The following is a 26,357-nucleotide window of genomic DNA, read 5'->3' on the forward strand; positions in this document are numbered from 1 at the left end:
CCCTCGGAATCCCCCCAGAAATACGTGTTGTCCGACCGCCCCTCCCCTTGGATTCATTTCCGAAATAAATGCTTTATTTTTCAACCCGAATGGAGCCTTTTTTCACAGCGGGAAGTGGGGGGGAAAGTATCACGAATGGTGAGCTGGAGCTCGCGCTTTTCTACTGGAGAGTGGAAAGGGGCTTAAAAGTCATACTGGATATCAACTTTACCAGTTGCACTGCTGCTTTGGCTGTTTTCTTGCTCTACATTTTGACTAGCCGCTTGGATGACGATGACATTTTCCTTTTCGGTTACCCTGATGCTAGGATTGGGTGGAGGAGTTGGAAAGTTTCATCCGCTTGTCTCGTTGCTGCTGTATTTTCCATGTATTGATTTGCCTCGATACTGTTTTTCAGCGTGATCATGATGTCTCTGTCCCAGAAAGATATATCTTTATATTTATACACATATGAAATCTATTCTGTCCCCCTGGACGGCGGAAATGTTCACTTTCCTCTAGATCATTGTGCGGGAATAATCTGCCGTGTTTGTTACCTAGCTCCCGAGCAGCCCAAGGGTTGCTGCAAGCCAGGGGGGACTCGGACCGGGGTTCCCTCTGTAAAACCAAAGTTTAGTTAGGTTTTGGAAGGGAAAGCCGCTTTCTTGTGCGGGAACGTCACTGGCCCAAACGAAATTTCCCTCTCGAAAATGGCATTAAAAAATTCCCTCGAACAACTCCATCGCAGGTTCATTTCTAATGCTGTTTAAAAGGGGGGGGGGAGAGGGCTTTTTATTTATGATTCCCAGAAGCACCTTAACGATTAAAAATTAATGATGGACGCCCAAGTATCTTCTGAATATTTCACCGTAGCACTTCAATGAGAGACCTTAAATTGGGGGTCTTTCCCCTCCACCCCCGGGAAGCACCTTACAAAATTCAGCCTTTCAAGTTTAGGACTCCTAAGAAACCAGAATACAGCACCTCTTCGTTTCCTAGATCTTTTGGGTTTTTTTTCCGATCAGCCCCAACGATTTTTTTGCCCCCAATCAAATGTCCTTTAATAATAAATAGCCTTATGCCATTACATTATATTGTGGGTTTTGAAAATTTAAAATAAGGGTGATGCAATATTAATTGGCTATCGCGGTATAAAAAGGGCAGAAAGCAATCCCGGCTGCAGCCTTTCGCAGCTGTCCACCAGGATTTCAGCAGATACGCCGTACGGGCCTGGGTAGGATTCCCACCCCCCAAAACCCCCAGGTAAGATATATTTTTTTCGCATTTTCTTCAAGCCTGTGAATTTCTTTCAGCTTCGTGTCTTGCATGTCACTGCTGGCTTGGGTCTGGGGTCTGCTGGCTTTTCCTGCGCAGGAGTGGCGTCCAGATCACAGGGCTCTTAGCGGACGTCCACGTTGCTTTTGAAGCGTCCAGCGGAGAAAACCTTTTCTAAATCCGAGGTGACCTGCGCGTGACCACGACAAATACCCCCGCTTGCAAGTGAGCCCGGAGACTGGGCGGGGGCAAGCCGGACGGTCCTCCTTGCATTTTCCTTCTAGGGAATAATTGGTTTCATTCGGACAAATACACCAACCGGGGCAAAAAACGAGCAAACAACAAAAAACCCACGGCAACTTAAAAAACCACCAAAGAAGACATTTAAAGGGCGAGGGGGGGAAGCGGGGGTTTCCGGCTCGCGCTTTTCCCCGTCCCCGGGCTGTTGCCGTCCTTCCCGCGTTCCCCCCGACGCCGCCGGGGCGGGAGGCCTTCCTCGGAGCAAGGCTCGGCACCCGGCCCGATCCTGAAGACGTGCGACGCCGGGGCCGCACGGGGCGGCTGCTGGGCCGGCCCTGCGCCCGGGAGCGGGACCTCCGCCTCCCGCCACCCCCCCCCCCGCGCTTTCCCGCCTCTCCCCTCCCGCGTATAGCGCGTCTTCAGTCTTCCCGCGCCGGCCCGCGCCGGCCGCCTGTGCCCCCCCCCCCCCCCCCGGGCTCTCGGACACCGTAAAAGCACATCACTGTGCGGGGGCCCGGCGCCGCATCGCGGGAGGCGCCTGGGAGCCGGCCCGGGGCTGGTGCCTGCGGCCCTTGGCTTGCTTGCTGCTTTGATTTCTATCCGGCTCCAAAAAACAGCCCCCTCCCTCCAGCCCCCCCATGCCGCGCTCCCCTTCCATCCTCTGCCAGTCTGTGTCCTGCGGGCCTCGCCCTGGGTCCTCTCAAGGCTGTTTTTATCCATTAGAATAACTATCACCTCCCCCTTTCTTAGACAGGAGAACTCTTCCCTGAGTAGGGAACGGGCCAGAAACTGATCTGGGTTTCACCAGTGAAAATCCAGACTATTGGCTTTTATTTTCCTGGAAGTACTCAGATTTTAACCAAGAATCTTTGGCCCTGTAAAGCTGGGGGAGGGGGATCATTCCGTTCTTCTTAAAAATGAGACTTAAAAAAAAAAAAGAAGAGACAAAACAAATTGTGGCAGTTGGGTTGGGTTGTAGAAAGGCCAGTGGTTCCAGGGGTATTTTCTTCAAATCGTCCCCCAAATGCAAAGGTTTTGGCCCTGCAGGTGCCTTTTGCATACTGGAAAGTAAAAGCGGGTCAAGTAATAGAAGGTTCAAGGGATTCATTCCCCACCCCTTCTTTTTTCCAGTTTAACCTTCATTACTGCAGGGCCTCAGACTAAACGAGTCTTCTTCGGGATGCTTCCAACCCTGTGATTCTGTAAATAAGGAGGCAGTAATACTTGATGTAGACATACACACAGAGGATGCTAACACAAAATGCCTGAGCAGCTTGTGAGCCTGCCTAGGAAGGTTGTGGAAACAGTAAGAAAAGAAAACAGTTTACTTGATCAGCTTGGGCCTGATCCTGCTTCTATTCAAAACAACATAAACCCCACCCTTGGATTCAAAGAGAAGCAGCATCATGCCCCTTGTCTCCTAAAATGGGGGGAAGTGGCAGCTGGCTTGGGCTCCCAGCCTTCAGAGAGACAGCCTTTTTTGCTGTTAATGAAAAGGGCTTGTCAGCACCCTCCCCTCCTGTTCTACACCCATATCTACTCCTGTTGTTCTGCCTGGAGGAGACCTGCACTCCGTAATGAAGCCCTGTGAATATGATCCTCTGCAAACTGGACTTGAAAGTTCCTGCCTCCAGGCCTGAACACTTACCTCTATACTCCCCCCTTCACCCATTTCAGCTTCAGTTGGCTAAAACAATAAGGCTTGTTATTGGGGCTGGATGGTGCCTGGGGTCCTTCTTGCCTCCTCACCTCCTTGGCAGATATATTCAATGTCCAAGCCTCATAAATCAAGGCTATAAAAAGCTTACTTTTATATGCACTCAATTGCTACCAAACCCAAACTAATTGCATAAATTCCTCTAGGCCACTCTGCACTGTAGTTGTGCTTGGGATCTGATCAATTAGTCATTAGGCTCCTCCATTAGCTGGGCTTTAAGCTGGCTAATATAAATGTCTCGTGTCAATTTCCTTGTAATTGAATGAATAAAAAATACAATTATTAGTACAAAGGACAAAAAAGATGTGATGCGGGGTAGTCATAGCAAATACCAAAGCCTTGTACTCCTCTCAGAATTTTAAAAGTTTATGCTTTCTGGGTTTTTGTTTAGCGGATTGTAGCAAATACAGATTTCTTTTACCAGTAGGAACACACGGGAGTGTGACAAATACTGAAGCTGTTGCTGCAGTCATTTAGTCTGTGCTCCTGAGTCCAACACAACCTGAAATCTGTTACTACAACTGGAAACTGCTAGTATAACTGAAGTCAATGTCATGATTCAAGAGGGCCAGGACTTCTACCCACATACAAGGTTCTTGCACTTGTTTCTTCATTCCATTTGTAACCTACTATAAAGTCCCCTTTTACCTCTAACTAGAGCTGACGGGAATATTATTTATATTGAAATGTGCTCTCGTCAAAGCCAAGATGTCGATTTTGACACTAATGTCAACATTTCAATTATGTTTTCAACTGTAAGGCTTCCGAAGTCCAGGGTGAACTTTCCATTCAGCATCAGAGAGAGAGACCCAAATTGAAACCCTGACCTCTATGATCCAAAAATGGACATTTCTGGCACAATTCCATTTCACAAAAAACAACTGAAAGGTTTTGTCTTTCTTCCAGCACCAAACCAAACCAAACCTCTGTGTCTTGAAATGAAATTGTCATTCTCCAGCCAGTACAAATTATAACATGGGCATTAGTCCCGGGGGGCTATGTGTTAAGATACTTTCTGATTACATTACCTCAGCACTGAAATACTGTTTTTGGCCATGCATCTTGAGTAAGGAAGTTGTTTTTAATGCAATGGTAAAATATATTTGACTTTCATTCTCATCCTCAACTGGACAAAGGATGGGAAAGTAGTTTTAGTTTGTTTCCATGTCTAGACTGGTACACTTCTGTGCATTAGTCCTTTAGAGCACTGCTAACAGTATCCCACTGAAGCCATAGTATCAGAGCCTCTGTTTCTTGCTTAGGAGGGAGAAACGATATGCTTGTTTCTTTTGATGTATAAAACATGTAATGCTTCTGAAACTATAAACTGTGGCACAAAACAATACATTAAGGATAGCTATAATATTGGAAGTAATGTGACCTCATGCCAAATTCTGACCTCACATACTGCTCCCCTTAAAGAACATTACCGCTGGGCTTATTAGCTCAAGCGAGAAAAGCCTTAGGCCCACAGTAGATTCTGTATACAGTTCTCCCATACAGCTTCATTAATGCACCTTGAATATAATAACACAGAACCTTTTCTTTTTTCCCCATGATATTTAATTTGGAATTCCAATAAACAAACAGCTCTTTTAAATCAATGAGCTTTGTAGATGCTTATTTCAGGTCTACATTTGGCTACTGATTATTGTTACAGCTAGGTTTTGTGCTGGTTTTAGGATGGGGTGCACTGGATCAAAATAATCTTTGATGCAGCTTTGTTGCCTTTGCTGGGATACATTACACATAAATTGCTGTATTTTCATCTTTAATTGAACTATTACTTCAAACGTTTTAAAATTCTTAGTTAAGTAATAATTATAACAATAGTGTCTGACACTTTACAAAATGGGAAACTAGATCAGTGGATATATAATATGATATTTTTCAGTGCATTTAGTTCTATTGAAAGGATAAAGACACTAGTCTTGAGAAGTGAAGTCCCCTATTCTCAAATATTGCACAGATAGAAATGTCCCATCATTACCTCTCTCAACCTCTCCTTGATGAGTCACTTTGAGGAAAGAAGACAGCTTACACTAAGACCTCCAACTTGCTTCTTCTGGAATGTCAAATAATTACTAGATGATAATTACTTTCAGTCACTATTGATCCAGGCTGGATTCAAATATGGAAACTAAATGAAAAAGGATTATTACCAATCCTTCAAGTCATTCTGGGCGCATCTACACGAGATGCTTAATGCGCAGTAGCCTAATAACACTGCACAGTAGCGTGCCAGGCAAAAACTGTGCTAATACGCTATTGTGCAGTAGTATTAGGCTACTACATAGTAAGCATCACTAAAAATTCAAGTGCTGGTGCTACTCTGGAGTAATTCTAGTTACCATGCATTTAGTTAGAGCTTCATTAAGTGCTAAATTAAATCTGAAGTAACTACTGTACATTAATGGACATGTAGACATGCCCTCTGTCCCTTAGATATAATGACTGGCGTAGCAGAGAACTCCTCAGGGAGCTAAAACACAAAAAGGACGCTTGCAAAAAGTGGCAACTTGAACAAACAACTAGAGAGGAGTATAAAAGCATTGCTCAGGCATGCAGGGCTGAACTCAGAAAGGCCAAAGCACTACTGGAGTTGCAGCTAGCAAGGGGTGTGAAGGGTAACAAGAAGGGTTTCTATAAGTATGTCAGCAGCAAGAGGGAGATCAGGGAAAGCGTGGGTTCCTTACTGAATGGGGGAGGCAACCTAGTGACAGACAATGCCAGACATGGCTGGTGAACTCAGACTTGTGGGGTTTGCAGCTGGCCAGGCACTCCAGTCAGTAGCAGGGAGGCTGCAAAACCCAACCCCCCCACACACACTCCCAGCCAGCTGCAAACCCTCCCTGCACCCCTGCTCCCGTAGGATGCTCTACAGCCCACCAGTTTGAGTTCATCAGCCTTGCCTGAACAATACAGAAAAGGCTGAAGTACTCAGTGGTTTTTTTACATTAGCCTTCACAGGAAAGGTCAGCTCCCAGACTACTGCACCGGGCAACACAGTTTGTGGAGGAAGTGAGCAGCAACAGTGGTGAAAGAACACGTTAGGGACAATCTAGAAAAACTGAATGTAAGACTGGGGCCAGATGCAATGCACCTGAGGGTGCTGAGGGAGTTGGCCGATGTGATTGCAGAGCTGCTGGTCATTATCTTTGAAAACTCATGGTGATAAGGAGAAGTCCCAGATGATTGGAAAAGAGCAAACATAGTGCCCATCTTTAAGATCGCGAAGAAGGAGGATCTGGAGAACTACAGACTAGTCAGTCTCACCTCAGCCCCTGGAAAAATCATGGAGCAGATCCTCAAGGGATCCATTTCTAAGCACTTGGAGGAGAAGGTGATTAAGAACAGTCAGCATGGATCATCTAGTTGGCAGCTGGTATCAAGTGGAGTGCTCCAGGGGTCAGTCCTAGGGTCAGTTTTGTTCAATATCTTCATCAACGACCTAGAAGATAGCATAAGAGTGCACCCTCAGCAAGTCTGCAGATGACACCAACCTGGGGGGGATTAGTAGATACACTGTAGGGTAAGGATAGGATTCAGACACACAGACTGGACAAACTGGAGAACTGGACTAAACTAGAGGACTGGACCAAAAGAAATCTCATGAGGCTCAGTAAGGACAAGTGAAAAGTCCTGCACTTGGGATGAAACAATCCCATGCACCCGTATGGGTTGGGGACCAACTGGCTAGCAGCAGGTCTGCAGAAAAGGACCTGGGGGTTATAGTGGACAATAAGCTGAAAATGAGCCAACAGCGTGGCCGTTGTTGCAAAGAAAGAAGGCTAATGGCATCCTGGGCTCCATTAGTAGAAGCGTTGCCAGCAGATAAAGGGAAGTGATTATTCCCCTCTATTAAGCACTGGCAAGGCCACATCTGGAGTCCTGTGTGCAGTTTTGGACCCCCACTACAAAAAGGATGTGGATCAATTGGAGGGAGTCCAGCAGACAGCAACAAAAATTAGCAAAAAATTAGCTATGAGTGGTGCCATGTGCTGCTAATTCCCCCAGCTGACAGTTACCCAACATGCCTGCAAATAACAGTGGATGGGAAATTACCTGCTCTGCAATAACTGCCCAGTGCATAATTATGAATGGGGAAGGCAGGGGTGTGGGACCCAGCAGTCCTGCGTTTTCACTTCAGAAGAAAAATCGAAGCCATCACAGCTGGTGGATGGTTGTGCCACTCATGCCTATGGTGCAAGACTGTCATGTTATATCTCTGTGCCCAAGTGCCTGCAATTATGCTGTGGCAGCTAAAAGCTAAATTTGTGCAATTTACCCAGGTTTTATTCTGGGGTAAATTGGCCTCCCAGTAGTTTAGCTCTCACCACAAGATAAGAGAGGATACAGGGACCATTACTGTGAAGCAGTGGGGGTATAGTAAGTCCATGCTCCCTGTTCATGGCAGGCACGCGACACTAAATGGGTGGTCACATGAAACTGTCTGTCAGTAAGTGGGATCACAACCAGGAAAAGTTAAATCACTGCCTTAAATCCTTGTTTTTAATTATCAGATAGCAGCAGTATTTATCATGCAGTTCTGTATCTGAAGATAAAAGGCTGATTAAAACAATCTGTTTTGTTCAGGCTGTGTCCTCTCTCTGAATTGACCCATCTACCAGATATATCTATTCCAGATATAAAAAAGGAGAATCTAACTTCAGCTTCAGTTTTACTTTGCTTCTGACTTTGCTTAGTGTTTCTCTGTGAGCGCACTTACTCCGAGATAAGAGAGTCTCTGTGGTGGACAAATCACTTCTCCAGATGGTGTGATGATGGCCTGTCTCAGAACCTTACAATATTCACTTTAATTGTTTTTTAAGCATGTTTGAATGAATGAGCAGCTGGGCTACTGCTTATAGAGTTAAAATGTGCCTTTCTCTGCACCAGAGATGTGAAATATATAGGCCTCATCTGTTTGAGACTTTGCAAAGCTCCAACTTACTCCCTTAAATCAAGAGGACAAACAGATTTGACACAGAGCTTTTCCCCTAACTATTGTCTCTGATCATTTTGAGATATAATTTGCAATAGAATTAAGGGCTATTAAAGTGCAGGTCTAAAAGAATTGATTAGCACAAGCACAGTGCTGGCATGTGTCACATGAATTTCTTCCTCACCACTCTAGCCAATCCTGCCGAATGAAACAAAAAACAACAACAACAAAAAACCGAGGTAAAGAGAACAGATAACACTTCACCCAAAACCTTACGTCTCAAAGACTTAGTGTGGACAAGACATGCCAGTATCTGTAGCCAGTGGGTACAGACAGGGCAGTGATGTTGCTAGCATCACACTCACCTGCCTTTAACCCCATAGCCTAAATGATCAGCTACTTATTTACTGCTGGGTCAACTAGGGCAGCCTCAGAGCAGGGCTCAAACTCATACCCCTGGAGCTATGTCCAGCTGCCATTCTTATACCATACCCTGATCACGATCAATTCATGCTGGTTATACTCATAGCTTCATAGTTAGTAGGGTCAGAAGGGACCTGAGCAGATCATCAAGTCCGACCCCCTGTCATGGCAGGAAAGAGTACTGAGGTCAAACGACCCCAGCGAGGTGATTGTCTAGCCTTGTCTTAAAGACCCCCAGGGTAGGAGCCAGCACCACTTCTCTTGGAAGTTGGCTCCAGATCCTAGCCGCCCTGACACTGAAGTAGCGTCTCCTGATGTCTAATCTGAATTTACCCTCTGCCAGCTTGTGACTGTTATTTCTAGCCACTCCATAGCACACCACTCTTTACAATCCACCTAACTGCTGAGACGCTTCTCTTTTCATCCAAGAACCTTCAGTCCTGCCCATCAACACCACTCACTTATTTAGTTAATGGCACCTAATACTGCAGACTTGTAATTTGGAAGGTGCTTAAGGGAAGTTTAGATGAGACCTGCCTGCCTCCATTTCACTTCTATACAACTCCAGTTCAGTCACACAGAGCTGATATTCCAGCTTCCAAGGAATTCCACATCCACATTCCCATGGGCTTCCAAAATAACTCACTGAGATACAGGAGCCAAAATGCCCGACCTTTCATGTGCTCCAAGTAGTTGGGAATATTTCATAGTTTCATAGTTTCATAATTTCTAGGGTCGGAAGGGACCTGAGTAGATCATCTAGTCTGACCCCCTGCCATGGCAGGAAAGAGTTCTGTACCATCATTATTATTTGACCTATGTTACAATCATATATCTTTTCATGTTTCTCTTTATTTTTTCCCTACAGAGCAAGAACTGTTGAGGATCTGCAAACACATTGAAATGGCAAATTCTAAAAAGGTAACGCATTTGGGCAGGATCTGTCAATATTATAATCAAGAGAAGGTAATTTGCAAACTACCAGTAACATATACCAAATGTTGGGCTGTACAGCTGGAATGTCTTACACAGCAAGGGAATACTGTCAAAAGTTTCGATGGGACTACGTGATGCAAAAATATATATACAGTCATGAGTAGGTTTGGGGCCTTGAGTTGTTCATTACTGTTTCACGGGGCTGAATGGAGCTCCTGAGTCAGACACGCTAGCCTAGTCCCTTGTGGTTTCCATGTTTGTGGTATTAAAAAGGTTGTTGCACTGTAGGTTTCCTGGGGATTTTTTAAAATAAATGTAACCTCCTATAGCCCTACTTTAAGATTATATACTACATTAAATAGACTCTGACATGCAGCAGGAGATGATTATATTTCTTTAAACCCTGGAGACCAAATGAAAATTATAAAGAGATGATGTGTTGTTGAATTTTTCAGACCCTGTAGCCATGCAGGGAAAGCTAGACCTAAACTGAGACGGGAGTCTGCAATGCAACTGTCAGAAGCTCTTTATGAACAGGAGCTAAGACAGCTTTCTTATGCTTTAGCACTAAGAATGTGAAGTTGTAATATGGTGGCAGTGAATTTGTACGATCTTCCTCACTGTCAGGAATAGTCCTAGTGTGAAAATATGCCCCACCATGAGTTAGTACAGAGGCTTGCTTCCAGGTTGGGTTGGGGAAGATGTTCTATTCACAAAAAACAGACAAACAAGCAAAAAAAAACAAACCCTCAAGATCTAGAAGAACCAGCTTCTTGCCTTTCCTTTTCTGTTTCTTTTCTCCACTGGCCTGTCCAGTATCCATCTTTGTTCCCTTCATGCCCTTGCCCCAGAGCCCTGGAACAAATTTACCTCTACGGTAACTCCATCAAAATTCTAGGGGGAAAAATTTAATGGTGAGTTGCATTGCACAAAAAAATACAATACAGTGGGAAAATTTCCCACCAGGTACAAGCTCCTCTTGAGGGATCTGATCCTGTAAAACTACAGGGACCAATAGCTTATGCTGTATGCTGCCATCAGTCTCAATAAATGATGCAGAGCTCAGCATCTCCTAAGTCTGGGCCCTGAACCATTTGGTTTTTCATACACTGGAGGGAGGGACTGGGCTGGGTCAAATCCTATTCGTGCTCAATCATTCTGTTGAATCATCCTGCAATAATTGATTCCTCTAAAAAACGAAGCCAACTCTTTCTGTGGCTGCCATCATTATGGGAAAGGGAGTTCCCTTTTAATGATTGCGGTGAGGGAGGGGGAAGGAGGAGGTAAAATCCAACCTGGGCTGGAAGATTAAAAAAAAAAGCTCAATAAAATGCATGCATATGAGGCACAGAAAGAGATTCAGCAAGACAGGTCCCTTTACATGGTTTCTGAACCACTAACAATTGACTTTTTTTTTTCCATTCTGTGCTTGTTCCCTAATATCCTGCTCTCCGTCTCCCGGGGATGGCGCACAGGAGATGAAAGCAAAGAAAACCAAACAAGCCATCGGCGGCGCTCACTCAATTGATTTTTACACAAAATTTGCCTTCATGCACGAAGGATGGAAAAATGATCCCATTAATAATGAATAACAAAAACAAATGCAGGGAGGAAATCAATAGAAGCACATTTGATATCATAGGGAGATGAGGAGGGGGTAGGGGGAAAAAAAAAGCAACAAAACCAAACCTAGCAACACAGCAATGTATGGCTGCTACATAATACAGAGGCCGGGTGCTTGAGAGGATGCTGTTTCTCTGTGTTACACCTGTCAGGGATATGCCCAAGGGGACCTGGCGTGGTACAACAGGCGGTGCTGTCCACTTCACCAGCCAGCGCTTCATTTGCACAGCATGCCAGGAAGTTTAGGGCGGAAGTGCGGGGGAAGGCAGGGATGAATGGTTTGAGCTGGTCTGAATCGGCATGTGAAACTCAAAGGAGACCTTGCCAGGGATCGGAAACATTCAGTTAACTTTTTGGTGTTTTCATTTTCCCCGAGTGCCTCCGAGCTTCCTGTCTTCATTCATGTCTGCAAGTGAAGATATAAAAGGAAAGGATAGTATAGGTAAATACACAAGTCAGTCCTTCAACCATGGTGGTCTAATTAAAGAATACAATTATACCACTTCAAAAGGGCTTTGTTTGATTAGTTTCAGGGAAGGGAACTAAGGTGTGAGGCACCTTTATGTAGGAAAACCTGGGTCCACACCAGATGTTGTGTGCCGTGGTAACAAATCACACCCCTATCTGAAGAAGACCTATCTGAACAATATTATATACGTATCATAACAAGAGATTCATAGATTGTAAGGCCAGAAGGGACCCTGGAAGAACATTGGGTCCAGCCCCCTGCACCAAGCAGGAAAGATAACCGGAGTCAGGTGGCCCCAGCAAGTCTCTTTTTGAAGATTTCCAGGGTAGGTGATTGCACCACCTGTGGAGGGAGCTTATTCCATGGTCTGGACACCCTGACTGTGAAGGAGTTTTTCCTAATGTTGAGCCTGAATCAGTCTTCCAGGAATTTGTGGCCATTACTCCTGGTTTTGCCCTCGGGTGCCCTGGTGAACAGTTGCTCACCGAGCCCTTGATGTACTCCCCTAGTGTAGCGGTAAGCTGCTACCAGGTCCCCTCTCAGCCTTCTTTTTGTCAGGCTGAAGAGTCCCAGCTCCCTCAGCCTTTCCTTGTATGGCTTGCCATGTAAGACTCTGATCATGCGGGTGGCTCTTCTTTGGACTCTCTCAAGCTTGTCTATCTCCGTGCTGAAGTGCGGTGCCCAGAACTGGACACAGTACTCCAGCTGCAGCCTCACCAGTGCTGAGAACAGCGGAAGAATCACCTCCTTGGTTTTGCTGGAGATGCATCAATTGATGCATGCCTGAGTATTTTTCCCCTATTGGCAACAGCATTGCACTGCTGGCTCATTCTCATACTGCGGTCTATTATTACCTCCAGCATTCGTGGTGCTAGTCAGTTTGGTGCCACCAAGCCTGCAGGTGTGTTGGGGGTTGCTCGTCCTGAGGTGGAGCACTTTACATTTCTCAACATTGAACTTCATCAGATTCTGATCTCTCCAACTTGCCAGCCTGTCTAGGTCCGCCTGTATCTGCAGCCTATCTTCAAGCATGATCACGCTTCCCCATAACTTGGTGTTGTCCGCGAAGTTGGCCAGTGAGGTCTTCTGTTTTTGACTGAAAATCCAGTTTGATGTTGGAAAAATGTTCAACAGATAATGTTCAACGAGCTTTAGGATATGTCATTTTCAGTCTATAAATTTCAAAGTAAAAATTATTATTTCCATGTTAGTTAACTTACATATATAGTAGAGGTACAGCAGTGCATCATAGGCAAAATGCTTCCAAAGGTATAACACCAACTTATAATGCAAATACCTGAGAAGTAAAATTTCCAAACCTGGGTCTTAGTCTGTCTAGATTAATAGATTATAGAGTTGGAAGGGACCCAATGGATCATCGTGTCCGACCCCCTGCCCCTGGCAGGAAAGTGGACTGAGGTCAGACGACCCCAGCTAGGTGATTGTCAAGCCTCTTCTTGAAGACCTCCAAGTTAGGTGATAGCACCACCTCTCTTGGAAGCCCATTCCAGACTCTGGCCACCCTTTTTGTAAAAAAATTCTTCCTAATGTCTAATCTAAATCACTCTGGTCTAGTAAGCCATCTGGAGTTATTGCCAGCATTTGTCCATAATCAACCACCTTTTATTCTATTTATGCAGGTGGAGTGGATAACTGAGCAGTACACAGTCTGCATGTGCCAACTGGTGTTTTCTGAGGGCACTCAAGGTATAGGTGCAGAAAGTCCAGAGGTGCTGGTTCCAGCAAAGTTTATTGCATGGCTGGCAAAATTTTGGGAGTCCACAGAAGGCGCTGGAATATAGCTTTGCAGGTATTCCCTACAAGCTACATGCAGCAGGTCTCAATGGCAAGGGAGGGGCAGAACCTGTGAATGCCCTACCGCATGCATCCCCCCAGCCTCTTCATCAGATGTTAGTGAGGAGGGTCACGTAGATCAGTGTTTCTCAACCTTTTAAGTAGCAAGTACCCCCTAACTTCTGAAAACTTTAATAAGTACCCCAACACTCAATTTTCCAGGGGATTTTATATTTACAGACTAATGCGTGCTATATGTTGGAAGAAGGGCTGTGTATATAAGGCCATGATATGACAGATGTCTGATCTGGTGTGGATAGGGTTGCCACCTTTTACACCAGGGGTGTACAACTCAAGTATGTACCTGGGCTAGAAGTGATGTTATCCAAAGTTAGGAGGGCCGAACCCAGGCATGCCAAATTATTACTGGGGAATTTTAATGTGCAGAACACAAAATTTTTTTGCCATAGTTTTGAAAGGAAAAGAGGGCGAGAGAGAGAGAGTGTTGGGATACCCGTTTACCCCCTGCCTGTGTCTTGCGTACCCCCAGGGGTACTCGTACCACAGGTTGAGAAACTATGACGTAGACACTTTCCCCCAAGGAGCAGATGCACAAGGCGTGTGGGAGCTAATCCAGCCCTGAGATGACATTATTAGCAACCATGGAATGGATACAAAGTGTCACGGAGTCACTAAGTGCCCCCTGACTGTGAGTGTGATTGGCAGAGCTGCCAATGACCAGGGCAGCTCAGGTGCCAGTTACCAGGGCGACCAGGCGGGTCACATGGCCAGAAGGGGGCAGGGCCGGGCCTTTATAAACAGCTTAGGCCAGAGCCTGCCTCACAGTTCCCTTCTGGCTGCGGCAGGAGCAGGAGCTCTGCGGCTCAGCTGAGTGGCCTGAGTTAGTGGTCGCAGCCTTACCTTGCTAACCGGCTGCGATGATGCGGGGAACAAGAACGCCCTGAAGGGAGATTGGATTGAGAGCCCTGGTGGGGGCTTGTGTTATGTTTGGAGCAGGGAGACTCTGTGTGGTTTATGTTACAGCCGGGTGGCTTGAGCTTATGTTACAGTTTGCCCCGGAGGACCGGGTGATGCTGTAGGGGAGTGAGGAGGCCTCACGGGGGCTCCCCAGCAGCTTGGGGGTTCCCGGTGCCCAGTAGGGGCACAGTGCCAGCGGGGCACTATTGTCGGTGCTGGAGAGGCACCGTATTGCGCCAGGGAGGCGCGGTGTGCGGGGTTGCAGACACCAGCCCATAGGGGCGGTGTTTTGCCCAGTGGGGCAACCAGACCCAGAGAAGGGTCAAGGGGACAGGCACGGCGGCGATCGCCTGTGCCCCTAGCGTGCGGAGCGCGGTAACGGCCCCTGAGAGGGTGAGGCCCCAGAGCGGGGCAGAGAAGGAGCGCTCGGCGCTCGGTGGCAGCCCTAGAGAGGGCAAGGCCCCAGAGTGGGGCAGAGAAGGAGCGCGAGGCGCTCGGTGGCGGCCCCAGGGAGGGCAAGGCCCCAGAGCGGGGCAGAGAGAGCGCTCGGCGCTCGGTGGCGGCCCCAGGGAGGGCAAGGCCCCAGTGCAGGGCAGAGAAGGAGCGCTTGGCGCTCGGTGGCGGCCCCAGGGAGAGCAAGGCCCCAGAGCGGGGCAGAGAAGGAGCGCTCGGCACTCGGTGGCGGCCCCAGGGAGGGCAAGGCCCCAGAGCGGGGCAGAGAAGGAGCGCTCGGCGCTCGGTGGCGGCCCCAGGGAGGGCAAGGCCCCAGAGCGGGGCAGAGAAGGAGCGCTCGGCGCTCGGTGGCGGCCCCAGGGAGGGCAAGGCCCCAGAGCGGGGCAGAGAAGGAGCGCTCGGCGCTCGGTGGCGGCCCCAGGGAGGGCAAGGCCCCAGAGCGGGGCAGAGAAGGAGCGCTCGGCGCTCGGTGGCGGCCCCAGGGAGGGCAAGGCCCCAGAGCGGGGCAGAGAAGGAGCGCTCGGTGGCGGCCCCAGGGAGGGCCAGGCCCCAGAGTGGGGCAGAACAAGAGAGAGAGCGAGCTAGGCCCAAGGGCGCCGGGATTAGGGCAGCGGTAGCGAGCTAGGCCCAAGGGCGCCGGGATTAGGGTGGCGGTAGTGAGCTGGACCCAGGGGACGCCAGCGATAGTCAGATACCGGCGAGACAGGCCCAGGGCGCAGGGAGCGGGCTGGAAGATAGGAGCCCGGCCCAAGGGGGCGCCAGGTGGGCGAGGAGCCCAGGGTGCCCGAGAGAGAGAAGGAGGGCACCAGAGGGGCGAGGGATCGTACAAATGTCCCACAAAACAGCTGCGAGGCTTGGGGCGTGCTGAAGGGGAGGTTGGAGGCACGCACAGCCCTTAAGGCGGGGCGCATAGAAATACCCCATTTCGGAGTAGGGGCAGGAACATCGGTACCGTCAACTAGGGGAACAGAGGTAGCCTCCCATACAACTTATTTGTCATCAAAGTTGTGGCGGGCGAGATTCTGAGGGTGCTGAGTCCACCCTAACGTGACGGTAGGGGGTGCTAGGGAGTTCACGGCCGCTCCTAGGCCCCACTCCCTCACACAAAGCTATGCTACAGCCTTGGGAAGAAGAGCTCTTTCTCGCCAGCTGTAAGAGGTCACCAGTGCCCATGCCAGCTACTCAGCCTGGACTCAGAACAGAGAACTTGCCATGCACAGATTTCTTTCAAGAATAGCAACAATCATCTTTCTTTTCTAGGCCAACCATCCTGGTGTGAATGGCTGAACTTGCAAATGAAGATTTATGCTGGCAGACCCATACATGAAGGAGCATCACCAGGCATGGGAATGTAATGCTGTGAGCTTATCCTTATTAAAATGAACTGAACAGTTAGCTCCGCAAGGGAAAATGGGACTCTCTATTCATTCCACCTGTTGTTTCAACTTAATCAGTCTTGGGATACTAAGTACATTTTGCCATGGGCTTCACTTGGGCATTTAGAGCAAACAGCAGAGGGATATGAGTGCAGGAATGCAGTGACTCGAAAAGGAAATATTATACCAGACTGGTATAAAGTGAAAGGATTTTTTTTGCAGTCATGCACTTTTACTAGCTGTTTTCAGCTAACTACATTTTAAAGTCTTTTAATTGCACTAATTGGGACTTCCAGTTTTCCGTGCCTGTAGAGTGTTAGATATAATTTTTCTTTTCAAATCCAATGAAATCTGGATTTTGTTCTGTAAAGCAAATGTAGAACTGTGTATTATAACTGGGATTTTACATGGGGATAATAGAAGGGAATGAAAGAATTTTACTATTTTAAAATGACTGGAGAATTTTAAAGCTGTAATAGTGCTAGAGAACTCAGAACAACCATTTTGGGACAGTATTGACATAAGCTAAACTTTTCTAACCTGTGTGTCTAAAATTAACCTTCTAAATTGCATTTAGACCCCATCATAAATGTAATGGGATTTTCACGGTGCTGAACACCTGTCTCCTCCACTGAATTCAGTTGGATGTATAGATGTTCAGCATAGCTTGAAATCAGACTGCTTTTATTTATTGGACATAGATTTGGGCATGTACAACTTTATGTACCCAAGTTGTATAATTCTGGTTGTAGTGTATCATCAAAGTTTAACAATAACTAAATCTATTAAAAAATTCTCTCTTCAAAATATTTCCTGCTAGGCAGTTGAGTGGTAATTCATTAAAAGTTTTTAAGTACCTCTAGACAGTAGAAATAATTAATCATAACAATGCTAATACTTAATAATCTTTAGCACGTGTGCTGCTCTTTGCATGTTCAAACTATTCTATGAATGTGTCTCCACAACAACCTTGTGATGCAGGGGAATGCTAAATCCCAGATAGATGGGGAGACTGACAGCAGGCTGTGTGCCAAAGCTAGGATTAATGTGCTAAAATTATAATTGCCCAGCTCTGGGACCATTTCTTCAGACCATCTCGCTTTATGTACGTTCCTGTTGTATAGTAAGTATTTTTATTGTTATTTTTTGAAGGTGTCAATTCGAGAATGAAGAGCTGATCCAAAGCGATGTAATTTATATCTCCTAGACCCCTGCCAGATGATGAATAGTGAACATCCAGGAAGTGAGTGGTAATGAATCAAATCTAGCGTTCCATTTTAAACAGCCATGAGGAGTCCAGAGCCAGTTGTTTCCTCCAGGACCGGAAGCAAGCTAACAACTCTTCATCTCCCACAGTGCTTGGTTTGTAACCCAAACTCAGGGGTTGAGCATGATCCTTATGGATTATTATTTGTAAATTATTGAGGAGTGCAATATCTCTCTATTTACCGACTGTCATAACAAAAGAGCTGGGAGGGAAACCAAGCCATCGTCTACCAAAAGAACACAGCATTTGGACAGTGTGAAGGCACTAAATAATTCAGCATCTATTTAAAAGTATAGTGTTTTGTAATTTCAACAGAACCGTCTTAGTCTGCCTTTGTGTAGCTCCGCATTTGAAGAAGCTGGTCCCACCTGGCATGGGAACACCTCTTGTAAAGAAAGAAATGAGCAAGGAGTGGGTGGGAAGGTTAATCACATTCTCAGCGTTTACTGGGATTTTAAACTTGCATAAGTTTGGAGGGCGAAGTGTATATGGAACTACAGGGCTTCCAGGTTTTCAAGAAATGCTATGGTTTTGCTTCTTCCATAGAGAGTACTAGTATACATAAAGCAGGGGCAGGCAACCCCTCACATGGGTGCCAGAGTGTGGCACGTGAAGGCATTTTGCTTGGCACGCGTACCTTGGGGCAGATGGCAGGGAAGGGGCTGGGGCTCCACTAGTACAGCAAGGATTGGCTCCCTTATGGCTTCTCCTTTATGGCTCTGGCACACCAATATCTTACAAGTCAAGGGTGCAGGTGTTTTTGGCACTCTGCCCCCAAATTTTGCAGACCCCCAGTGTAAATTTTGTAATTAAATCCTTGTTCCATGTTTGCACATGTATATGTTGTGCCCCTAATGTTAATGAAAGTGTTACCTGAATAACCTTTGCATCTCTGGTCAGCAAGATTGGGGGCCAAATGCTCAGCTGCTTTGTGTAACTCTTGCAGGCAGCTGAGAGTCTCCATAAGGGCATAGGAATAGCACTTCACTGTACTGTGTGTCTTCTGAATGTACCATTATCAGCTGGCTAACAAAAGAATAACCCAAATACCTTGACAGCTCATAAGATTAGGAGACTGAAAACTGAAAGTCTTGGCCCTGGTTGCTTAGATAAATAAAGGTTTTAAAATTTTTCAGAAGGCAGTTTATAGTGACACTGGGTGCGTCTACATGAGACGCTAAATGCGCAGTAGCCTAATACTACTGCACAGTAGTATGTCATAGCAAAAACTGCTAGTACGCTACTGCGCAGTAGTATTCGGCTAGTGTGCAGTTAGTGTCACTAACTGTCCTTGTGAAGGAACATTGCGTAGTAAAGGTATAAATTGGTTACTCAAGGGCATACACGTGAGCTGCTTGAGAGATTCTTTTCAGAAATTCACATGAAAAAGCCTGTATTATTCTGAATGCCTTGGGCTAAGCCAACAGTTGGTGTAACTCTCTTGTTAGATACTAGATACTAATTTGGCCTGGTGACTCTACAAAAAGAAGCGGAAGATATGGGTGTGATCAGGTATTCTTCTGGTATTTTGGAAGAGACTACTGAAAAACAGAATTTATTCTCTGCAAATATTTTAAAAGAAATTATTATTTACTGTTTAACTCTAATTATCTTTGTAATTTTTCATTTTTATTTTTTTAACAAAAATTCAGAGCCAAATGTTTTGTTTCTAACTGGGGAAAAAACACATTTTCTTTTCTTTTCCATTTTTTAAAGGTTTCCTTCCCCCATTTTCTCTTTTTATGTTTTTTCCCCCACAAAAGTTTAAAAATGTGAGACTATGGAGAAAAACTCTTACAAACATTCCAATTTCTAAAGCGTCTAAAAGAAGAAAAATAATTTTAATGAAGCAAAATTTTCCTTTTAGAATTGTCTTCAAAAATGATATTTTTATGAAAACCAAGGCAATTTTTGGTATATTAAAAAAGTTTCAGTGAAAAAAATGTTCATTGTCTTCTGCACTCTCCTTTTCGATCAGTTCAGACCCAGAAAGTGCTAAGATGTTTAAGGAGAAAAGACACAGATATTTAAAATAAACTAGTTGTGTTTTTCTGGGCTACTAAAAATGCATTAAGGTTTTGCCTGAATTGTAGATGAAGCTTTGATTTTTTAATTTTATTTGGAAGTCCACAAAATTATGTTTAATATGAAGTATGTGCAGCGTTTATGAACTGCTCGTAGTGTATTTTTAGTTTCCAAAATGAATCTGATCTTCTGAGTCTCTTTATGTCTGGCTAATTTAAGCCTATCCTGTGTGTGTGTGTGTGTGTGTGTGTGTGTGTGTGTGTGCTTAAATTGTCATCTGATTTAAAAAATGTAAACCTACATATGCACAGGTGTCTAACTATACTTAAGCCTGTTCTCTGTACTCGGAATAGAACAATCCCTAAAGACTGAGCACAATGAGTTCCTTACATAAGATATTTACTGGTTTTAAGCAAGGTCAAAATTAGGTCAAATTTTATCCAACCCTATTAGGTTATCTTTAAATTTATTTTTATTCCAACTAATTCACTGGTCTCTACAACTGAGGGTAACAATAAGAGAACTTTCAAAAATAAAACAATGCATCCCTAAAGGCCATCAGATTTTTCCATGTTTTGCAAGAATTTGCACCTCCGTTTTGAAGCATTTGAGAGTCACAGGAGCATTGGTATGCACAGTGTGGGGAGTGTCAGTGCGTGCATTTGCAGATCAGCACCCACAGTCACTGGCTTCAGGCTCCCACCTAGTTTGCTGTATCTGGAGCCTGACTGATGGGAAAGAACTGAATGAACTGGTTATAGTTATGGGTAGCTAGGTGTCCTACTCAGTTTTCATATCCAAGTTTTTATATCCCTGGTGTGTCTAGATCTGCAGAGCAGATCACAGGAGAAACATTTGCAAAAATACCCAACTATTGTGCTGGAAGAACTCTGAATCTTTGTCTGTGCAAACAAGCAATTGCCGGTACACAGTAGATCTTTGTCTAAGTGCTTTTTTGCATGCATAATTGCCTACTCTGCATACACAAAGGTATTGCTTTAAGTACAGCAGGAGCATATACAAGTTCTAAGTATACCTGTTGTTCTTCATTGAAAAGTCTGTATGCATCAAACAACAATGCTGAAACGTATAGTGAAGTGTTCTGGACTGAAAGGCTGCAGGAAATAGGTAAGTCCTCTCTCTTGATAAGTTGCTAGTAAGCTTAGCCCAGGTGGAAACTGGTCTTCTAGGTTCTCATACAAAACAGTCCCCTTCCAGCTTCCTTGCTTGTTATTGCAGTCAGATTTAGCCATCCTCAACTTTGCTTCTTGAAGTCAGTTTTGAACAGCAGCTGGAGCAAATCAGGCTACTGAGGGAAGATGGGAGAAAAAACTGGCACCAGGAAAATATATTCAGGGTCAGGCTTTCAATAAAACATCTATTCCCTAGGTCTCACCTGCAGCTAAGATCCACATGGAAGCAGGAAAGGCAAGTGCAAACTGATCAGACACTAATATATTTGGGCTTCCCTGTGCTACTTGTTCTAAAAAGAAAAGACAAGAAAGTGGATCGTGGATGTTCCTGCCTTTCAAATGCACAGAGAGCAGAGCCACAAGTAGAAACTGCAGTATTTATGGAACACAGTAGAACATCCCTTTCATCTCTGATGTTTGAAATTTTCTTTGGAGTTACCTGTGGGACAATGGTACACAGAGCTTGCCTGAATACATTGTATAATTCACACAACAAAAGCTACATAAAAGAACATTGGGCTTAGAAGACAAACCCACTAGAAGAAGTCAGGAAATGATTTGGAGAGAGAGATTAAACTTTCAAGACCTAACTAATACAGGATGCATAGCAAAGACTCCTTCAAGTAAGAATCCCATTGTCCCTAGCCCCTCATGGTGAAATCCAGAATGGTAAATTCCTGACATACTTTCAGAAGGTTGCCTGATTCATATTTCCCTTATGCACGGTTTATATTCAGCCTCCCCTGTACTGCATCCTCCTTTGCATGTATTTTTTCAGAAATGTTTTCTGTGCTAAGGAACCGTATCAGGTTGACCTGGCAATTGTCTACCTGAACAGTCCCAAATAGGTCCAGCCTAGACATGTACTACTGTATGTTTCTCTGTAAACTCCCCACCCGTGTTCTTGAACTATAGAAAAAAACCAAAATAACTACAGAAAGTAGCCCCATTTGTGTTTGCTCTATTTAGACTAATTTGAGAGAGTAGCAAGGAGGTGTTTTAAATATCCTTTGCAATGGTAGATTTTTTTTGTGATTAATGGGCACACCTACACGATGCAGAGCTGACTATTTAGCTCTGCATTAGCATTTACTACAGAGCTGCCTATTTAGCTTTGCAGTAAAGTCTCAATGTCCACACCCTGTTAGGCCACAGGAAACTAATTACCTCTGCTACATGGTAGTACTTGTAAATACAAGCACTGTCTTGAGGTGGCATTCTTTAGTGCCCGGCAATGCATGCATAGGTGTTGACGGGGCTGGTGGAGGCATGAGGCTGCTTCAGTGCAGCGTAGCCTGTGGGCTAGCCCTGCACTGGAGCGCCCTTGTAGCACAGCCAGCCCCTCGGCAGCATGTTGAGCCTGGCCAGAGAGGCCCTGGGCTGGCAGGTTGACCCTGCGGGGCCCCTTGCCAGCCAGAGCTGCTCTGACCTGCCTCAGCATGTTGCAGTCCTGGGTGCACATCCAAACGCAGCGCCGGGGAGCAATAAACAACTACCTCCATGTGCTAATAGCACTTGTAGATACCCCTATTAAGATTGTTAAACTGCTTCCATATGAATATCCAAACAGCTGTTGGATACTTACCACTTTGCATTATTTGGGATGAAAGTACTGCTGCCCATCTCCCATTACTGAACCATTCACTTCTCCTATGGACACATCAAATAGTGTAACAGTTTTAAATAAACTACAGGAAACAGTCCTGCGCAGGGTAAGGGACTGGAGGGGAACAAGTTATTGGTAAAACTGATCCCTGATCCCACTGAAATCAAGGGAGTTTGGTCTTCGACTATGGTGGACCATGGCTTTACCCTGATAGGGCTTTTCCAGATGCAATTGCTACATTCCTTTGTTGAAGCCTGATGGTTAAAACATACCTTTAGTAGCTCTGTGAAAAAGGGAAAAATATGTCTAGGGTCTGAACAGAAGATGATATTTAAAGTTTGATATGTCTGTCATTTCAAAATAGGTTTGTTTTTTTCCAAATGCCAAAACAGATTAGTCCATAAACATTACCACATTATGGACTAAGTGCAATTTCCCCCCCTCTAAAAATAAAATAAAAAACCCGACAACTCTCCTTTAAGTAATGCAGTAAGAACACGTAAAAGCATTAGGAAAAACAGAACTTCTGCTTGTTGCTTGGTTGTTTTTTATCCTCTTTACACCCCCACACAGCTGATGGCTATGACTTAAGGGACTGGTAATGGGATGTGAAGCATATAGCTCTCTGCCAGAAGTTCAAATTCAGTCCAGTGCAGTGGTGGCTGAAAGCTGCTCCTTTTGAAGGCTTTACAGTCATCATTATGATATGCATTTATAGTCTATCAGGCTTAAGTATTCCCCTATCTTTTTTCAGCTTAATCTGTGAGCAACGAAGGACTCAGGTGGGGTATGGGTCACAGCCCGCTCAATTAACATACAAGCCCACCCATAACTATGCTCCAAATCTGGTTGTGGGAATGCCAGGCTTAAGCAAAATAATAAGTGTACATTTTTTGAACCCTGTACCCTGAAGCCCAGAGCTTAGGTAGCAAACTTAGTCTATATTGCAAGTGCAATAGTTATTTGCTGTGATGTCACAATTTTGGTCATTGCCTGTTCACCACAATTTGGGGCCTACCCAAATTTCCATTCTCACCTGAGCCAACGTGCTGTGTCTCAGTTCAGTTTCTAGTTTCCCTTGGAGCAAAGGGGAGACGATGTTCTGTGGAGCAGGCAAAGAAGGAAGGGACCAAATGAGCCGTGGACATTGGTTTTTTCCACTGCTGTTCAGCTAGAATCTAGGAGCATTGCTAAGGGACACTTGTCTTGAGGCTTTCATGTACTGTACCTAGCCTGTAGCTAAATACAGGACCTAAGACAGCCAGAGGTGTCAAATTTTCATGAACAATAATGAATCATGACAAATACAAGCCAGTCACCCACATGCTTAAGGGCTGACTTGGCACGTAACATCCCAGCCTGATTTTTTTACAATCGAGTCCCCAAGGGCTAATATCAGATGATCCCACTGGGAAGCTTGGCACAGCTCCCTTGCAGTGGTGCTGTGGTCTGGACGTGCAAGCAGCCATTACTGCAACAGGATACTCCACAACTTACGAACTGGTCTGTTCCTGTTTGAGCTTTTTCCTTTTTTTTCGCTAACTTTCACTGCATAGACCACCTCCTTTCCCCCCTCCCCATCATATGCCATGCTCCTCCCCTCCACTCCTGCATGAAGGGGGAGGAAAAAAAAAAACATTAACACGAATGCGAGATGTCCTCACTTGAATTCCCCCAGTGTCAGGCATTTGTCATTGTTTGGCAAGCTTCAAAAGTGAGAGTGATGGCTAATGACGAGGCAGCAGCAAATGTGGTCCCCAGTGGTCTGGATGGCTTATTTCTCCTCTGTCACACTGAGAGAGCCTGGCAGTCAGCATCCAGAGACCAGCCCAAGTGTACAAGCTGTGCTAAGAACTTTCTTCTGCTTTTTTTTTTTGGTTGGTTGCTTGGATACATAATAAAGTATGGTAAGCAGAGGATGAATGTATGACAGCTGGAGGCTGCTAAACAGGAGAGCCGTTTGCTCATCACAGCCAAACAAAGGTGTACAGTGGAACATAGCTTTGCTTCCTATTGGTATTAGTGATTTGATTCCCCTCTCCAAAAACCCAGGTCCCAAAGAAACCTGTCTTAAATTCATTGTGTTTACCTGTTGTTCCTAATTTTTTCTCCTGCTTCAAGGTGAGGGTGATGGAGACATTAGAAAAGTATGGATGGACAAACAGAGAAATGGCCAGCTGCTCCCTCTTCTGGAGCAAATGGATGGTGACGAGGAAGGTGACAGAAGGGAGGACATCTGTGTCAGAATCATCTTCTGAATGAGGGTCCTGGAAGGCCACGTGAAGCATATGAAAGAAGCAATCTCTATTTCTTTTGGCAATTCGGAGGGTAGAATTTAGAGCTGGGCAAAATGCCCAAAATATCCAAAAATGTATCTGAGTTTATCCAAGTTTCACGGGACTAAAACTGTGATTCCAGGTCAGATTTGGTGAACCATTGCAGTCAAAGAAGACTCGGAGGAAACTATTTTAGAAAAGGTGAAGTATTTGTCAAAGAAAACCTTTCAACATTTAATTTTGAAATATTTTGCATTGAAACTGTTCTAAATGTAAAAAAATAATAATTAAAAAGTAGTTAAATAATCCAAAAGTGGCAGGGAAATGCTGGGGTTTGGTTCAATGTTTTGCACCAACTCCAGATTAAATATTTCATTTTTTTTCCTTCAAGAAACCTGAACACATTCCATTCTGTGACACCCCAAACTTAAAAACATAGTTTTGGAAAATAAAAAAAATCCATTGTTTGTTTAGCACTGATGGGATCTTTGTCCAGCACAAGAGAATTTTTCTTTCATTGTCAAGGCAAAAGGAATCATTCTCCCCAAAAGCATTAGCTCTTAGTATTTAAACTCTTCCATCCTTAAAAAAGCAGCTGTAATCCAAGGTCATCATAGCAGCAGTAAATTGATAAAGTTTAAAATTGGGGGCCATTGTTAGGGAGCTACAAATGAATTGTACCATTTTTGTATAGTTTTGGTGGGGGATGGCCCGTTTCTCTCTCAACCATAGCTCCATTTGACCATGGCCTTGTGCTGTCATTTGCAGCAGTACAAAGGGGTGGGAGCATGTCATCAGTGTTAGTGGAATAATATGATGTGGTAGTTTTTTTAATCCATTCATTTTGTCCAGGTGTGAACAATACAAAGCCAGCAGGGAATGGAGTAACGTGCAATAGCTCTTTAGGACAGCACTTCACTCTCAGTTCACCATGCAAAATGGGCATGTGAAGGAGTCGTGTACTGTCAGCCACGTTGCAGATGGGTTTAATGCCACGTGAACATGCATTAACATGGAAAACACATTACCACCCACTCAGCCCTATACAAGACATAATAAAGCAAAAGTGCAAGGGAGGCTTCAGTATTACTAGTGATACTGCATAAAAAGCACTCAGATACCCCAGTGTTGGAAGGCCGCATACAACTCTAAGATAAGAAGGAGATTCTAATGAATCCCGCGCTGCAAACTTCTGATCTGGCTAAGAGCTCCCCTCACTCTGGAGTGGTCAATGCCAAGGTCCTGATTCAGGCTCATTCTTTCTAGAAGTCTCTTAGCATTACAGCCTTTTACCCTGTCTAATTCTACCTATGTTCCCTAATTACTATCAACTATTTACTTGGCTGATAGTTTATCCCTGGTCCGGGAACATGGGTTAAGGATGAGACTAGCTGTCCAACATCACAGCATGTTACTGAGCAATTGCAAATGTCCACCTCTAGTTTACATGTGCACGGAGCAGTTGCCTTATAACTATTCAATGGATAAAGGGATGTCTTTTGTCTTCAGAGCCACCACTAATCTAATGCATTTCACCAGCACTAATTCCTCTAAAAATAATTCCTGAACTGCCTGCTATGCTTCTGTATCAGGGAAGAGAGAGCAGAGGCTGCTGTTCCCTTGGGTAGACGCCATGACTTCTTAAAAACTGCCTAATTAAATATTAACCCAAGAGAGTATTTCTGGCGTCATAAGGAAAAGAAATGCACATTTGCAACCCTGCTTGGAAGAATTTTTTTTCTGTGACAATATTATAATGTGTAATTTATAAAACAAAACAAA

At 45.0% G+C, this 26,357-nt stretch overlaps 1 long non-coding RNA gene across 2 annotated transcripts; it reads left to right on the plus strand.

Moving 5' to 3' along the window:
* Positions 1 to 1,164: 1,164 nt before the first annotated feature.
* Positions 1,165 to 19,416, plus strand: LOC149856277 (uncharacterized). 2 transcript variants are annotated; one of them, XR_016444503.1, is made up of 4 exons: positions 1,165 to 1,242; positions 9,448 to 9,500; positions 16,093 to 16,191; positions 17,361 to 19,416. It is a non-coding gene; the product is annotated as an uncharacterized LOC149856277 (long non-coding RNA). The 2 variants fall into 2 exon arrangements; XR_016444502.1 differs by having other exon boundaries at positions 16,093 to 16,183.
* The last annotated feature ends 6,941 nt before the right edge of the window (positions 19,417 to 26,357 follow it).

Source organism: Crocodylus siamensis, chromosome 10 (genome assembly GCF_052110815.1).
Source record: "Crocodylus siamensis isolate JL-2025a chromosome 10, ASM5211081v1, whole genome shotgun sequence".
NCBI classification, from domain to species: Eukaryota; Metazoa; Chordata; order Crocodylia; family Crocodylidae; genus Crocodylus; species Crocodylus siamensis.